The sequence below is a fragment of the Equus quagga genome, chromosome 11 (assembly GCF_021613505.1).
Source record: "Equus quagga isolate Etosha38 chromosome 11, UCLA_HA_Equagga_1.0, whole genome shotgun sequence".
NCBI lineage: Eukaryota > Metazoa > Chordata > Mammalia > Perissodactyla > Equidae > Equus > Equus quagga.
Genome location: NC_060277.1, coordinates 82,008,889 through 82,025,616, shown reverse-complemented (window position 1 = coordinate 82,025,616; position 16,728 = coordinate 82,008,889). Strand labels below are relative to the sequence as shown.

The 16,728-nt window shown below is 47.2% G+C and overlaps 2 protein-coding genes across 11 annotated transcripts in view; one reads left to right on the top strand and one right to left on the bottom strand.

Moving 5' to 3' along the window:
- Positions 1-16,728, bottom strand: part of BCAS3 (BCAS3 microtubule associated cell migration factor) — a 570,105-nt gene that overhangs the window by 30,376 nt on the left and 523,001 nt on the right. The gene's annotated exons all lie outside the window — the stretch shown is intronic.
- LOC124246310 (basic proline-rich protein-like) overlaps positions 1-16,728 on the top strand; it is a 66,050-nt gene that overhangs the window by 37,318 nt on the left and 12,004 nt on the right. The window contains exon 2 of one of the 4 annotated variants that reach the window (XR_006890462.1): positions 5,705-5,833. The exons of the other annotated variants lie outside the window; for them this stretch is intronic. The gene's annotated coding sequence lies outside the window, so the exon portion shown is untranslated. The remainder of the gene's footprint in view (positions 1-5,704; positions 5,834-16,728) is intronic. 4 annotated transcript variants of the gene reach the window in all.

Genomic DNA, 16,728 nt, shown 5'->3' with positions numbered 1-16,728 from the left:
TGGTGAGCATCAGATCAGATAGTACATGAAAAAGTGCTTTGTAAACTGCACAGGGCTACTCAAACATGGAGGACTACCCCGGGGCTCTGCGAACAGCTCTTCTGAGGGGCAGTGGGACTCTGTGAAAGGCTTAGAGAGTGATGGGGACACCTCTAGATAAGCAGCTAGAGGAGGAATACTGGAGCGGAACAGTCACATCAGCTCCTAGACTGGGCAACTCCCTCAGTAAAGCTGAGTGGCTGTGTGTGTGACATAGCAAGGGCCTTTGAAGAGCGGTCACAGCATCTAGGTGGGTGTGTGGCCCCCACTTCTCTGAGGATGCCTGCAGGGGGCACAGGAGAGCAGGGGAAGTGGGCTCTCAGCTCTGAGGTTAGGTCCCTTATATCGCCTGATCTCCCACATCTGAGGGTGGGGATAAGATGTCACAGCTCCCTAAATTCTTTAACGAATAAACAGAATCATACTCAACACGGGAAAGGATGAAATGAGACAGGAATATTACTAGTAGAAACTATCTCAAGGGCAATTTGGCAAGACGTATTCAGAGCCCTTTAACAACATGCCCAACTGACTGAGGGTGCCACTTGTAGAAATCTAGCCCAAGTCAATAATCTAAGATGCCGACAAACCTTCACATGTAAAGACGTTCATTGTCACTTTAACATAGCCTTACAGTAGGGTATTTGTTAAGCAAATTATACTTCATTCTTGCAGTAGAATATTAGGTAGTCATGAAAAATTCTAACAGGGGAAATTATTTAAGAGATACTGTTAAATTAAAAAAGCAAAACAGGGCCCGGTCTGGTGGCACAGTAGTTAAGTATGCACATTCCGCTTCGGCAGCCCGGGGTTCGCTGGTTTGGATGCTGGGTGCGGACATGGCACCACTTGGCAAGCCGTGCTGTGGTAGGTGTCCCACATAGAAAGTAGAGGAAGACGGGCACAGATGTTAGCTCAGGGCCAGTCTTCCTCAGCAAAAAGAGGAGGATTGGCAGCAGATGTTAGCTCAGGGCTAATCCTTCTCAAAAGAAAAAAGCAAAACAAAATTGTATAGTTAGCATTACTAAGCAATGTAAAGGAGGCATAGAAAAACAATTTTAAATGGTTCTGGACCAAATGTTAAGCATGGTTGCCTCTGAGTAGTTGGGGGGTTATAGGGGACTCTTCTGTTACTTTATACCTTTCTATATGTGTCCTATAACTTTTGTAACCAGTATAAAATTAACAAACAAAAAAACACTAATGAAAAATTGAGAGAGGAAAAAATGCCCTGTGACAGTAGCACTCCTGCTGGGCCCTAGACAGCAGGCCCGTGAGGAGCGTTTGAGGGGAGGGCCTGACTTCGAGGAGCCGCCTCCACCCTGCACTTGGTCATGACTCAGCTGGGGCAGGTGAGCCTACAGCTCCACGGCCCATGGTTGACTCTTCTCCCAGTGGCCATGGCTGCCCACACACAATATTGACTCGTCCCTGTGTACATCTGACATACTTCTTTTTAATTCGTATCAGGAATGTGTACCAACTTGTGTGTGAAAAGTGGCAGAAACAATTCTACCTCTGCACAAATTTTATGCACCAGATGAGAAAGGGCCAGAAGAACAACTCTGGGAGAAGTCGATTTTTAAAGCAAGTCCCTTTACCTGTCACCTTTGTCCCCACCCTGCACCCCTCCCCACACCCCCCACTATCCTTTGGCTAAAGAGGACACAGCTCCCTGGGAGATGCCCTTTTGTGCTTGTCAAGGAATGTCTGAGCCCCTCACACATCATTAGGAGGTCACTGAGCAGGACCCCGCCTTCTGCCTGGGAGCCCAAGAGATCAGTCATCGCTGCAGGGCCCAGGAAGGAGAATTTCCACGGGCTCCACACTCAGACCAGACCAGGAAGTGCCTCAGAGAACAAGAGAGCTTTCCAAGTCAGGCTGACATGAGCATTTCCCCGATAGGATCCCAGAGACCCTTTCTTCCTTTGCTTTAGATCAGGCACAGTCACAATTTCTACCCGTCCAAGTGGGAAGAGAAGAATCATTTTGCAGCCAGACTGCAGTGAAACTATCCCCTTCAGGATGCTCTGGCCTGCTTCCGAGGGCGCAGAGACAATGTGCACACAGCACTCTGTTACAGGATTCCTACAGTCAGGCTCGGAATACGCTGCAAGACAAACTGTATCCTCGGAAACCTAACGACTCCTTGGATGGAAAAATTTCACGGAATTGTATCTCTCAAGACAAGTAAGCACACAAACTGGGTTTTCTAGGACAGTCCTGATTCCAAATAATTAGTTCTGTGATCAGATCATATATCAGGAAAGGCAAGAGAACAACATCTGGGGAGTGTCTATTTTATGCCAGGCATAGCTCCTTACATACGTTACCTAATTGAAATCACCCCAGCAAGCCTATGAGGTTGGTGCTAATATTCCCATTTTTACAGGTCAAAAACTGAGGCAGAGAGAAGTAAAATTTTTGCTCAAGATGACAATAGCAAGAGTACAATCAGGATTCTGATTCTAGATTCACCTGGCTCCAAAGCCTGTACTTTCCCCACTAGAATCCATGCTGAATTTTGATTTTGAAAATATGGCTGCAGTACAAGTAAGGGGGCTTTTCAGCTCAGTCTTCCTATTCCAGAATTTTAAAGTGGTTTGTGCAGTTGGGTAGTAGTGGGGCAGGAGGAACAAGCTCACAAAAATCCTATGTTTGTCTTAAAGGAGACCTTAGTGCTCCAAAAATAAGCCAATTTGAGGCTCTCAGCTAAGAACTTTGAAGTCTGAAACCTGGGGCTAAGAAGTCCTCTGTTTTTATTAGTTAAAATTAGAAGATGTTTCAAAACCATCCGATTTATCACAACTGGATTTTAGATGTGAAACCAAATATACACACAGACATGCATGGCTTGTTCTTTTGGGTTATTTTTGATCCTCCCTGAGGATCTGCATTTCCTCAGATGAGACCTCACTGCTTCCTCGGCTGGCTGAGGTGTCTGGAGGCCCAACTTTGCAGGCCTGGGCCCCTGCTGGCCTCAGGAATTTCAAAGGCCAGGGAGAGATGGGTGGGCAAATTGGCTCCTTTGCTCCTCTAAGCCCCCAGGGCAGTAGCTGTGGTGAAGGGAAGGGAGGAACTCATGCTGCACTGAAAGGGGGTCCTGGATGTGCCTGCGGGTCCTGGAGTTGACTGGTTTGACATCCTGCCTATTTTTGGCTTTGTTATTTTGGAAGTCACCTAACTGTGTGGGCTTTAAAGTAATGCTCCCAGTTTGGGCAATGGGCATTTCCATTTGTAGTGCGTGGTCAGCCTTCTACCTCTCTCTGCCATCAAAACCCATCAGCTCTCACTCCAAGAGGCAAACCTGAACCAGATTTTCAGCCGCAGGGGTCTTGGGATGAAGATCTGGGTCTGGCTTGCCATTCTGACAAGGGGTATATTACATAATAGGATCTCTACTTTCCAGGCCCTTACAACGAAGCTGTTCAGCAAACTTGGCCTCAGGGCCTGAGAAGAACAAGATGGGAAACAGCATTGTTTGGACCATGGGGGACACTCACTGGAGCTGGGGGGGTTGGGGACAGATTCCATCAGCCATGGCGGTCTGAGGTTGGTGCAGGACATTCCACGGGCGGGGGTGGGGGTGGGTCTGAGCACAAACACAAAGGCAGGGATATTTCTCACACAGAGACAGTGAGTAGAGTCCACTGGAGCAGGAGGTCTCTCACAGAGAATAATACCTCACGCTGTTTCACAGAATCACTGCATATTTTCACATAATGATTTCATTTTTATTGTGGGACCACAGCAATTTGTACCATAGGCTGGACAGACACTGTCGACTCAGTTTTATAGATGATGATACTGTGGCTCAGGGTGGATAAATGACTTGCCTCAGTCACCTTAGTTTCTTGCCTCACAGGGTAGTTGTGGAACCACGTGTGAAGGTCCTCAGTGAACAAACTAACACACTACAGAAATATTATCATGGCTGCCTGAGGTGGGTGCAGAAGCGGGATCACAGGGTGAAATGGTGATTTACCTTGCTGAAAACTTGCCTAGTGCTTGCTCAGGCCCCTTGTCCTACAGGGACTTCCTTGACTTTTGGCCTCATTTCCTGGTCTTGCAGCCTGTGGGGGTGGGGCTCAGCTTGGTCTATCTTGAATTTATCGTACAAGGTGTGCTCGGGACTTGTTCCACACCTAAACAGTGGGGCGCCTGGGAACTGTCATTTCCTGTCTTGACATGTCGAAGCATTTGTTCAGCCTTGGCCGGTCACACTGACTCAGCAGCCCAGGCATGGAAACCGGGGAGGATGGAGGGAAAAGTTGAGACGCTGCAGGAACACACAGGGGGAGCAATGAGGCGTAGAAATCTTAACAATGACAATAATCCCTTCACTGAACGCTGCTTTACCCTTTACAAGGTGCTTTCACAGGCGTTTTCCCCCTTAATCCTCACAACACCCCTAGGGAGGAAGGCAAGGCAACTGTTGCCAGTCCCCCTTTCACTGCTGGGGAAGTCAGTGCAGAGAGTTAAGTGAGGGGCAGCGCTTGGCTTCCAGAACCTAATCCTGTGCTCTACACCTTTGCTACTCAAAGTGTGGGCCGCTGGCCAGCAGCAGCAGCACCTGGAAGCCTGTTAGAAATGTGCCTCTCAGGCCGGCCCCAGACTTAATAAATCAGAACCTGCACTTAAATCAGATCCCCAGGGCGTTGCGCGCACACTGAAATCAGAGAATGCTGCTTACACCACACTCTCCCAAACCCAGTCCTGTCCTTCAGAGCATTTTTCAGCTGTTGGTCCCTTAGAGTTTACATATCTGGTTTTATTGACTCATTTAAAGACAAGGAAATTGAGGCCCAGGGAGGGGACAGGGCTGTGACAGACGCGGGACAGACAGAACCTTGGTCTTGCAAGTCAGTCCTGAGTCCACCACATCCAGTGACTTTCTCCAGCAGACATGCAATGGCTGTCTGCCTTCCCTTTCCTCCCCGCCCCCCACTCCATAGTTCAACCCTCTAACCGCCCTTGGCTGCCGGTCCCTCGGCCTCTCCCCACAGTTCCAGCCTTGTGTTAAGTGTTAACACAAGTTCTAGGGCCTGGGGTTAACACTCTATTAAAGCAAACAGAGAAGTCTGTACCTCCTGCTAACAGTCGAGGAGCCGTGTGGGAGTGCGGGGCACTGAGGGGCCTTTGCACAGCTGTCCAAGGGCAGGCCAACGAGCCAGGGCTGTCTCTGCCCTTTCCCCTCTGGCCCTACTGCCTATAGGAGAGGGCTGGGGAATCTTCACTTGCTGAGAAGGAGACGCTGCACAGGCTTTGTAAAACGCCCACTTCATTAGGAAGTGTGAAAATGCCCGAATAACTGTGTTAATCTGGTAATGATTTCCCCTCTCTGCACTGGTCTCACTGTGGGCCAAATTTGGTGCCTGTGGGGAAAGCAATTCCTAGGCCGAGGTGGGAGCTTGGGGCCAGGATTCCCCCCACTTCTATTCCACTGAGGCCGGGCAGGATGGTGCTCATTCCCCTAGCTGAGAAACAAGTTCACAAAGGCCAGTGGAGCCTCCCCTCCCCTGTCCCTGTGTGAGAATGCCGATCCCTCCCGTGAGGAGGAAGCAACATGTGCTGTTTCTCCTACACTCACGCAAGGTTTATAGTCGGCCCGGAATGAGCGTGTCTGCGTGTGTGCAGAAACCTATCTTTTTATCTTTGGACCTAGGATACATAATGGATTAGAGGAAGATCAGGGCCATCCATAAGGAGAGAGAGGAAAAAAAAAGCGAAGGCGCCAAGGGGCCTGGAGACATTACGCCACTATGTCACACAGACACGGACCTGTCATCTAACCGTGAGTTAGGGGTAACAGCTGAATGAAAGAATTAATTTCTCATTGTGCTTCATGTGAGCTTTAGAAATGCCTTGAGGGTTGAAAAGCTACTAGAATAGCATTCTCATATTCCTCAGACTATTAAAAAAAAAGTAAATAAATAAAAACCAAGCCTTGTTTGTTGTAGAAACACCTACCAAATGGCTCAATGAACTTGCAAATTCACCAAATCTGTCCTGGGCAAGTCATTAACCATTTCTGGGCCTCCCTTTAAAACAAAGAGGCCTAGATGTGAGCTCCATGATCTTCTAATGTAGGAAGTGACTCTCCTGCTCTCAAGATCCAAACTGGGTGGCGGTACCCTTTACTGGGTGAGCCATCCCTCCTCCTTCCGCCCTGGCCTGCGGAGTCCACCTTTAAGGCCCAGCCGTAGCTGCTTGTACCCTTTGAATCGAGATGCAATCTCTTCTCTTCATTTAGCCCCTTCTTATATCTTATTTTTTAAACCATTGTGAGATGAGGTTGGGGGACAGATCCTTCAGACAGATGAGGTGGTTATAAGGTCACTGAGCTCTCTGTTGGTAGAAAGAGCACTGGTTAAGAGTGGGAAACGCTCTGGTAGTTCTAGTTGTGTGACCTTGTGCAAGCCACTTCCTGGAATCTCAGTTTTCTCCACTATAATAGAATAATAGGGGCCGTCCCGTGGCCGAGTGGTTAACTTCACATGTTCTACCTCGGGAGCCCAGGGTTTCGCTGGTTGGATCCTGGGTGTGGACATGGCACCACTCATCAGGCCATGCTGAGGCGGCATCCCACATAGCACAACTAGAAGGACCTACAACTAGAATATACAACTATGTACTGGGGAGGCTCTGGGGAGAAAAAAGCAGAAAGAAAAAAAAAGAAGACTGGCAACAGTTGTTAGCTCAGGGGCCAATCTTTAAAAAATAAAAAAGAATAATAACTCTAGTTACTACTGCTAGTTATTCGTAATTCTCAAAATTATGCTAACATTCAAATGATGTGATCGAACCACCAAGACTATAACGCGTTGGGGCTGGGCCGGTGGCGCAGTGGTTAAGAGCACATGTTCCGCTTCTGCGGCCCGGGGTTTGCTGGTTCGGCTCTCAGGGGCGGACACGGCACCGCTTGGCAAGCCACGCTGTGATGGGCGTCCCACATATAAAGTGGAGGAAGATGGGCATGGATGTTAGCTCATGGCCAGTCTTCCTAAACAAAAAGAGGAGGATTGGCAGCAGATGTTAGCTCAGGGCTAATCTTCCTCGGAAAAAAAAAAAACCTAAAAAAAAAAGACTATAATGTGTAATCAGTGTGTAAAGTACTGATTTTACTCTTACAGGCCAGATGGCCTTAGATTGGTGCCTTCACCACTTCCCTCCAGATCCTTTGAGACTAAGGATAATGTCCAAGCGGTTTGGCTTCTGGAAGAGTGGGAATATTCACATAGCTCAGCACACTACTCATTCCTAAATCAGGAATGTGAAGTCACCAATAATGTCTTAACTGTAGCTTTAATAGTACACAAGATACTCAACTGCTGCCCTCCAGGATCAAACGAAGCTTACCTGGTATTCTGATGTCCCAAAGATATCTAAGAACCAACAGGCTGTAGCACAGATTTTGTCACATAATAGGTGCCCAATAAATGTTTACTGAATGAATGAATGAAAGAACAAACCTTCACAGTATTTTGATCTGAAGTATGTATCAAGGGTCTGAAGGGAGCTCAGGAAGACATTTCTCAGACACCCTCCTACCTCCAGGTAGCACCACCCTTAAATTTCTCATTCTAAAATAATTCCAGAAAGGAGAGGTCCCTATGCTCCTTGGAGGCAGACTCCTGAGTATTCTACCCAGCAGGTACCTTCTTCCTGCAATATTAAAATAAGTACAATTAATATCTCTAACTATCCTGGAAAGATAATGTCTCAAAGCTAACTGTTTAGGAAAGGTTATTTACCTTGACCATTCATTACTGACAATGTTTGAATTTCACAGATTTGCAACCTCGCACAAGGGACACAGGCCCTCTGAACCACTTCTGTGCCTAATAAATACCTTTGGCAGAGACAAAGCCTTCATTTACATAATTGCTTCTGAGAATAGATGTATTAAGCATACTTTATGAATTTCACTGCTGGAACAGTAAGCAGTGTTAGGTCTTAAACATATAAACAAGTAGAGCCGGCTCCTGCCATGGCAATAACCTAAAAATGTCTTCCTTGTCTACATATGGTGCCTCTCCCAAACTTCTTTGATAGTCAGCCTTTTTAACACATGGTGGGGTTTTTTATTTTTCATTTATTTTTTAATTTTTAAATTTTTTTTTTAAATTTTATTTTTTCCTTTTTCTCCCCAAAGCCCCCTGGTACATAGTCGTATATTCTTTGTTGTGGGTTCTTCCAGTTGTGGCATGTGGGACGCTGCCTCAGCGTGGTTTGATGAGCAGTGCCATGTCCGTGCCCAGGATTCGAACTAACGAAACACTGGGCCACCTGCAGCAGAGCACGTGAACTTAACCACTCGGCCACGGGGCCAGCCCCATGGTGAGGTTTTTTAAATGCTGGATTACGTTCAGGTCTATTATTCCACAAAATGGAGCAGGTCATCAGACTGTCTACACCAGAGGACAGTGAGTGTGCTCCAGTCTAAATGCTTTCAGAGAGATAGTGCTGGACCAAGCATCTGTCTAAATGCAGGATTTCCATTGGATTCTCCAATACTCAGTTGCTCAGACACTCTCCTTTAGATCAGTGGGTTAATATTTCCATCTCTACACATCTGAGCAGTCCCACCAGCCACTTACCAGCGGCTTATAACTATGGGGATTCTCCAGAACCTTAGGTTGGAACCTGTCTGTGTGTAGGGTGGGAGGGTGGGGGTGTGATTTGTGAAAGAGCCCCCAGTTATTATGGAACAAGCTCTGGTCTGGAGCATCATTCCCAGACTTCCCTAATGAGAAGAATCACATGGTGTGCTTATTGAACAAACGGATTCTCAGGCCCTTCGCCAAGACATTCCAATGCAGTGATTCCAGGACGGGGTCTGATTTTTACCTGGGAATTTTGGGAACCACTGCTCTAGAGCAGCTGGTCCTCAAATCCAGCCTTAAGGATCTCTCAAGATTGAAAAAAGCACATGGCTGTCCTCCCATGATCATGGTAGCTTAGGTATAACCACGTGGTCCCCTGTGGCAACCGGGATGCTATAAAGGAAGGCTGACTGCATTGGGAAATTGCTGACTACTCCCATCCTTCCTTAGTTTCCTCTGGTTTCCCTCCTCCCTCTCTGACCACCCCCCGAGACTCTCCCAATTAGATTGTTCTTAACCCTTAACCTTGTTCTCTTCTTTCTCCATACACTTTGCCTGGGTGAGTTCATCCACTCTCATAGTTACAACTACCACTGACAGGCTATTGACTTCCAAAACTGTACTTCTAACTCAGTTCTCTCCTGGCGTCCAACTCCACTTGTGTCAGACCAAACGTGTTCCACAGGCACCTCCAACTCAACGTTTCCAAAACAAATTCATTACCTACTTCTCCACAACTTGTTCTTCCTTCTCTCTTCCCTACCTAAGTGAATGGCAACACTGGCTTCTCAGTGGCCCCAGCCACACTCCTCCCTTTCCTCACCCCACAGCCAGCTGATCCAGAAGTCCTGTGGATTTCACTTCCTAAGCCCTCTTGGATCTGTCTCCTACTCTCCATAGCTACTAGGTTAGGTCCTTATTAGTTCTCACTGGGATTATTGCAACAATCTTTAAACTAGTCTTTCCGCCCATTAATATAGCTTCCCTTCATTTAATTCTTCTTAGCGCCACCAGAGTGACCTTTTCTACAATGCAAATCTGAACACTGTACTCATCTGTCCACAGGATAAAGCCCAATCTGCTTAGCATGACTATCTATCATCTGGCCCCAGCTCTCTGCACACCACACCCCCTTGCATCTTGCCCCCAGTGCCTCTGCATCTGATGCTCCCTCTGCCTGGAATGTTCTTTCCTGGTTAAGTCCTATTCATCCCTGAAGACAGGTCAGCTGGGTAAGACTACCATTCCCCTTCTGGGTCTGACTTAGGTCTTCCAACAGGCCCCCTCTACACCCTGGGCTTACCTTCAACATAGCACCACGGTGTAGTCAATGCAACAACAGCCACTTATTGGGTGTCTATTATGGTCCAGCCACTATGCTGGGTGCTGGGAGTTTCGGTAAAGGAGACAGACTACAAAAAAGAACAACAAAGTATTTTCTGGTCTACCTTTGTCATTAAACTGTAAGTTCCTGGAGGGGATCATCTGCTGCTTTTTCTTTTCTTTTTTTTTAAATCTCTGCATCCTAACTGCACAGCACAATGCCTCAGTTCCTTGCACCTAGCAGGAAGGAAAGAAGGGAGGGAAGAAACTGAGGTTGTTTAACCTGGAGAAGAGAATGAGGGAGCTGCAGTTCCAGTATTCAAACATTTGAAGAGTGATTTTATGAAAAGGAATAGATGGGGTTTTATTTGTGGCCCCCAAGGGGCAAAAGAGGACACTCTGAGAAAAGATAATGAGCTGCCACATTTCAGACCAAGAAGAGAAGAGGCGCCAACTGACATGACAAGCTGTTTCCTATAGCTGATCTCCTATGGAGATCCTCGATGCAGCCTTCCTGGATTCACCTGGGCAGGGACCGGTCCGTCTGCCGCATATCCCCACAGCACCCACACACCCTCTAACACAGTGCGTATGACACTGTGAGGAAGCAATCTGTTTTCATGTCATCTCCTCAATTTAGCACTGTGAGCATTTTGGCTTATTTTTGTATTCACAGAGCCTAACAGAGGCAGTACAGAAAAGCTCAGGCTTTAGGGCCCTTGTTCCGTCATTTAATAGTTGCATAAGATTGGGCAAACTTAGTTACCTCTCCTAGTTCAATTTAGACATCCAGAAAATGGGCATAATAAAAAATATTAAGGCTTAAACAAATGTGCTCAGCACAGTGTCTGATACACAGTAATGCTTAAATGTCCTACCATCCCAATGATCCTCAAGATGACCCGTGAAGTTCTTCTGTTTCAGGGAGAAGCTGAAGTAGAAAAAGACTTTGCATTAGGCCACAGAGCTGGACCCTGGGCCAGGATTTTAGACATCTCATATAGTATTCCTTTCAGGCATTAAAAAAAAGTTTTCTCCCTGATTTTTCAATCATGCTAAAACGATCTGACAATAAAAGGAAGTACTTTCTTCTCCAAGGGAATACAAATGTTCTCTGTGAATTACATCACCTCTTCCAAAGGAATTATCTTATCAATCAGAAGAGAAGCTCAGAGCTCACAAAATCTGTCTACACCAGTGCTCCCCATCGTTGCCACTGGACTCTACAGACCTTCTAAGTCAATCGCTTGACTTCAGAGAGGATTGTGGCAGTATACTACTGTCACCTTCTCAACAACAACTGCCAAATGCTGGGAAAGTGTGATGCTCAGGTGCAGGACCAAACCAACAACCTTGGCCTCACAATTCACTGACCTCCACACACCAATGACTTTCACCTTCATTCCAGCAACTCACTCACCTGGATCTTGCAATCGGTACTTCTGGTCTTTTAAGAAAGAAATCCCACATTTTGATCATGAAACTTCCTATTTCTCTCTCTCTCTCTCACTTCCTTTTCTTACTAATGATGCTCTTCAGCTTTATTGAGCTTGCCAGCCCTTGAGGCCTCCCTAGCATTCCAATCCACTGGCGACACTTCTTCACTGTCCGTTCTTGTGTTCAGGGCTCATAGGTCCAATACACCCTCAACAATCCCCTGTCACTGCTCCTCCTGGTCCATCTGCCACTCCTGCTTTGCCAGACACATCCAGAACGATCCATCTAACCCTAATTCCTCTGCTCCTGCTCCTGGGCTGCTGAGCTGTGCTGGAGAAAATCACACATTTGTGTCAACTGGCACCATGACAAATTTATCAGCCAGGCTCTCCCTGCTCCTTAACCTTTTTTTTTTTTCCATTTGTTCCTGGTCAGTTCCCTCCTGTATTTCCCCCTCTTCTCAAGCTCCCCAAACCTGTCACAACTCTCTCCCTCATTCTCAGCAGATGACCTGCCAACTAACTGCCCTTGGGATTTCCTTTTTAGTTCTTTCTTTTAAAGATTCAGAAGTCCAGGCATCTTAAAAGCGACCAAGTATAGGAGTGACAAGCACAAAACACAGCCCCTGAAGAATCGCCCAGCCAGCCAGTCAGGCATAGTGGAAGTGGAGTCTCCTCTGAAAAGAGAAAGCACGAGTCGGGGTGTCGGCTGGGAACAAGACAACAGCCCTTCCTGCCTTTAGTTTCCCACTGAATACATTCTGGAGAGTTTTTGATTTTGCCCTTGTCACTTCTATTCTTCATCAGATAGCTGGTGCTGTGTGAGGCTGAGTGGCATCCGAAGGTGGAAGAAAAAGATGATCATAGCAGGCGAGCAAACCCCTTCCCCAGGCAGATGCTTTATAATCCAGATTACCCTGTGCTGCCTCCAAATGAGAAGGGACAGAGCCATAATCGTTCCTGTGAGATTTGCGTGTGTGTGTGTCTATTTCACGGTCATCCCAGGAGTCAGAAAATACCGGTCCAAAGTGGCAAACAAGGGGGTAGAGTGACACCTCAACTCCATGCCACGGCTGCCCAGTTCCCTGATGACCTGGCCCCACTCACTTCTCCAGGCCCATCTCTCCTCGTCCCTCCCTGTTCCTTGTATTAAGCATAATGAGCCTCTTTCAGTTCCTCCAATGTACTGTTGTGTCTTTCACCTCTGGGTCTTTACATCTTCGCTTTACTCATCCCTATGACAGCTTAAACAGAACTTCTTCTGGGAAGCCTTCCCTGACGCTCGCCTAGACTAGGTCAGGGACCCCTGCTCCCTGACCTCCTGTGCTCCAATAGCAGAGCCCCCTGAACCTACCTTACCACTCATCACATCCACTTCATGGCTACTGCTAGTTTGTCTGCTTCCTCTTGTAGAATATAAGCCCCATAAGGGCAGAGATATCATCTGTCTTGTTCTCCATGGTATCCTCGAAACAGGACCCACCTTCTCTAATGTCTCTATACTGGTCCCAGAGAATCAAAGATTTTAGATGTGGACAGAACACTAATATCAGTGCACAGAGGGAAGAAAGTCTCAGTGAAGACGAAGCTTGACCTAGGAGGAAACCAGTCTCGACAAGAAGACCCAGAGTCGATGACAAATCCTGTAGGTTTCAGGATGCAATGGCTCCAACTCTCTACACAGGGTCTTGGATGAAGAGGCCTGTGTCTCTGACGAAGTAGAAGCAAATGGTAAGAGGTTGGTCCTTTAAGACCAAGGAGATTTAATGTCAAAGACAGTATAGGCAGGTAAACTCAGGTTCCTCTAAGTAATGAGGGTTCACATGTTCCAGCTTCTTATGGGTATCAGTGAGGCTCTCAGAATCCATTGCAGTGCCCTCCTGGGTCATAGTTTTGTGCTGATCTGGCCTGCATCCTAGGCCTGTTCTCCAGGCTCCCGGCCCTAGTCTCCCACTTTCTGATCTTATTACTGACGCTCGCCTGTCTAGCCCCCCAGATTTCATCTGGGCAACTATACCCACGCCTGCATCCAGCCAGACCCTCAGTCCTGCCGGAATGAGCTGACTTCACCAACCAGCACCAAACAAAGCACTGGACTTTGTGGCAGGAAGCGAGAGGGGAAGACAGTGCAAACAGAGAGGGTGCCCATGGAGGCTGCAGAGCTGAAATGAGCAAAAAATACTTCCACAGACCTGCTTCTCTCATTCCAGCAAAATGCCCAACTGGCACTGTTTTCAGAGGAATTAAGCTGCTTTTGCCTTACACTGAGGACAATCACAAGTTCCTGGAGGATAATATTGAGAAGGGAATGGTCTCGGATCACACTCAGACCTAGTAGAGGAATGGCAGTGGGATGCTGGTTCTCTTGCCATCTAGGTCCTTAGCAGAAAGCTCTGCGTGTACTTCTTTAATTAGTGCTTCTCAGCTGGGGCTACCCATCGGAATCCACTAAGGAGCTTTTCAAATATATGGGAGTACAAGTCCCACCTCAGATCATAATCACAATTTCTGGGGCATAAGATTGGGGCCTGGGCATCTGCATCTTTAAAAAGCAGCCCAGGTAACTCTGAGGCACTCCCTAGTGCTATAAACCATGACCAGATCTCTGCTCCTGTCTAGATCAGTGTGTCTGCCTGAACACTAGTACTTAGTGACCAGGGCCCACACCTATGTAATTCTCTCTACTCAGAGGCCACCCTGGCACCTTATACAATAGGGTGCTCAATGGAAGGGACTGTGCTGCTGCTCCAGATGGTATTTTTAGAAACATTACCATCCCCACTCTGTGTGGCAACAGCCTTGGCCAATGTGCTCATGAAGGACCATGGCAGAGAGGGCTGATGCAGGCATTTGGTGCCAACCCTCCACAAACTGACCCTCCTCAGAGGCCCAGCAAGCTGGGACACTAGGATGAGGTGGCTAAGAGGAGGTTACTTTCCAGAGTATGCAGGAATATTCTCATTTTCCTTAAAAAGAAAACCCCTTCATGCAGTGCATGGATAGAAACCTCTAGCCCTTCATTGAATCTATTTCTGTGGTGTCCATCTCTCTATGCCCAGCACTGTAATAGGTGATCAACACATGCTGGCTAAGTGAATGAACAATGGAGACCATCTTCATGCTTGGGCTCTCTGCCTATGTGAGTGGCTGGCCCAATGAGGAAGAAGGGATGGAGTAATTGGGCAGTTAGGAGATTCCTAGACTGCCATACTGCCTCACTCACTGTGCCTGAGAATCAACAGGAAATATTTTTAAGAACCAAGCCCTGAACTACCACCCTAAGTTCATGATTTCCATCACGGCCAACTGCCTGTCTACATCTCATAATCACTTTTCTGTCAATTGTTGCTAGAAAGCTATGACCTAGGCATGTTCTAGGACACCTAAATTCCTTAAAACTAAAATACCATATTATTTCTATTTAAGAATTGTTATTCAGGGGCCGGCCTGGTGGTGCAGTGGTTAAGTTCTCACGTTCTGCTTTGGCGGCCTGGGGTTTGCTGGTTCGGATCCTAGGTACAGACCTACACACCACTATCAAGCCATGCTGTGGCAGGCATCCCACATATAAAGTAGAGGAAGATGGGCACGCATGTTAGCTCAGGGCTAATCTTCCTCAAAAAAAAAGAATTGTTATCCAATTCATCCCTGAAAGGGAATGTCCACTGTGTCCCACTGCTGGCTGCTAAGTTTAAGATATTTTGGGTACTACAGAGGATGCTCATTAACATCTCAGTGGATCTGAGAGGGCAGAGAATAGGCCAAACGATCACCACTTCCCCGAACGTGTCTTTGGGTGCTGAACCTCACGCTATGGAGGCAGCATGACAACAGTTATGACTTTGGATCAAGTGCGTTTTCATGGGTCTTCTGGAAGGACTGCTGGCTTCCTCAAGGAAGGCAGTATCGTGCAGCGGAAAGAGCACTGGACTTGGAATCAGAAGGCCTGGATCCACTGCCAACTAGCTGAGAGTCACTCACAAATACCTCACCTCTGTAAGCCTCAGTGTCCTCAGGTATAAAATGAGGCTACTGCCATCCCTACTTGGAGGGTTGTTGAAAGAATCAAATAAAATCGGAAGTGTGTATACACTCACTCTCTCTGTACATTTTAAAGTGATGTATTTGCAGAAATACCAGGCTCTCCTCTGGGGACACTGCCTGCCCAGCAGGCCTTTCCTGTGGTGGCTGATTCTCTCCCACATCCCTTAGACTCTGGGGTGGAGCTGATATCCTTCTTGCTCTACACAGATGCAGACTTCTCTTCTTTGTTTCATAAGAGCTCCAGCTTTGACTCTAGTGTGATAGACTATACTGCCCCCTACCCCTCCTTGTCCACTCCCTCCTCCTATTACCCACGGCCCCACACTCAAAGATTTTAGCTCCTGATTCACTGTCACTCATTCCAACACGAATCCTGTCATAAGTCACATAGATGATCCTTCCAACAACCCAGCCTCTCACTCCCTGAACGTCCTCACTTCTAGATTACCTCCACCACTCACTGTCTTGGCCATTCCTTTGATACAACTAACAAGAACCACAAACACTGTCACAATCTCACTTTCAAATATCCTACTCTGACCACCACCTCTTTCTGGTTCTCTCCCTCTAGGACCCCAACTCCAGCAATCCTGCAATCCCCCAAGGCCTACAATCTGTTGATCTGGCCTGCTTTTCATTGCCTCTTACCCCCCACCCCTGTGTCTTCTCCTCCTACCATACTCGACTGTTATGAATCAACCCCTCGCACACAGCCTCAGCTTCTGCACCCCTCTTTCCCTTTGCTGTACTCATCTGGTGAAACCACAGCCTTGTTAAATCCAGCGCTCTGCCTACTCCCTGTTCCCAGGCAATTACTGTAGCTGGAAAACAGCACACCGTGCTTACTGGTCTTACTTTAAATTTATGATCACTAACTTCCCACGGGCCTTTAATGCTGCGCTCTAATCATATTTCCTCAGTAAATTCGTTCTCCCACTCTCCTAGATGAAGACTTCATATTTGTTCCTCTATCCTCGAACTCCCAATTCCCTCCCCTCCACTCACACATTCAGCTGAGGACTTCAAGTACTACTTCACCAAGAAAACTGAAGCGATCAGCAGGGAACTTAAAGTGCCACTGCGGCATCTACCCACCCACCCACATCTGACTACACACACTCTCCTTCCTCGATCAGGGCCAATCCCTCTGCCATGCACTAGACCCCATACCCTCTTGTCATCATTACGCTAGGAGTTCTTTCTTTTTTTTTTTTTAAAAGATTGGTACCTGAGCTAACATCTGTTGCCAATCTTTTTTTTTTTACTTCTTCTTCCCAAAG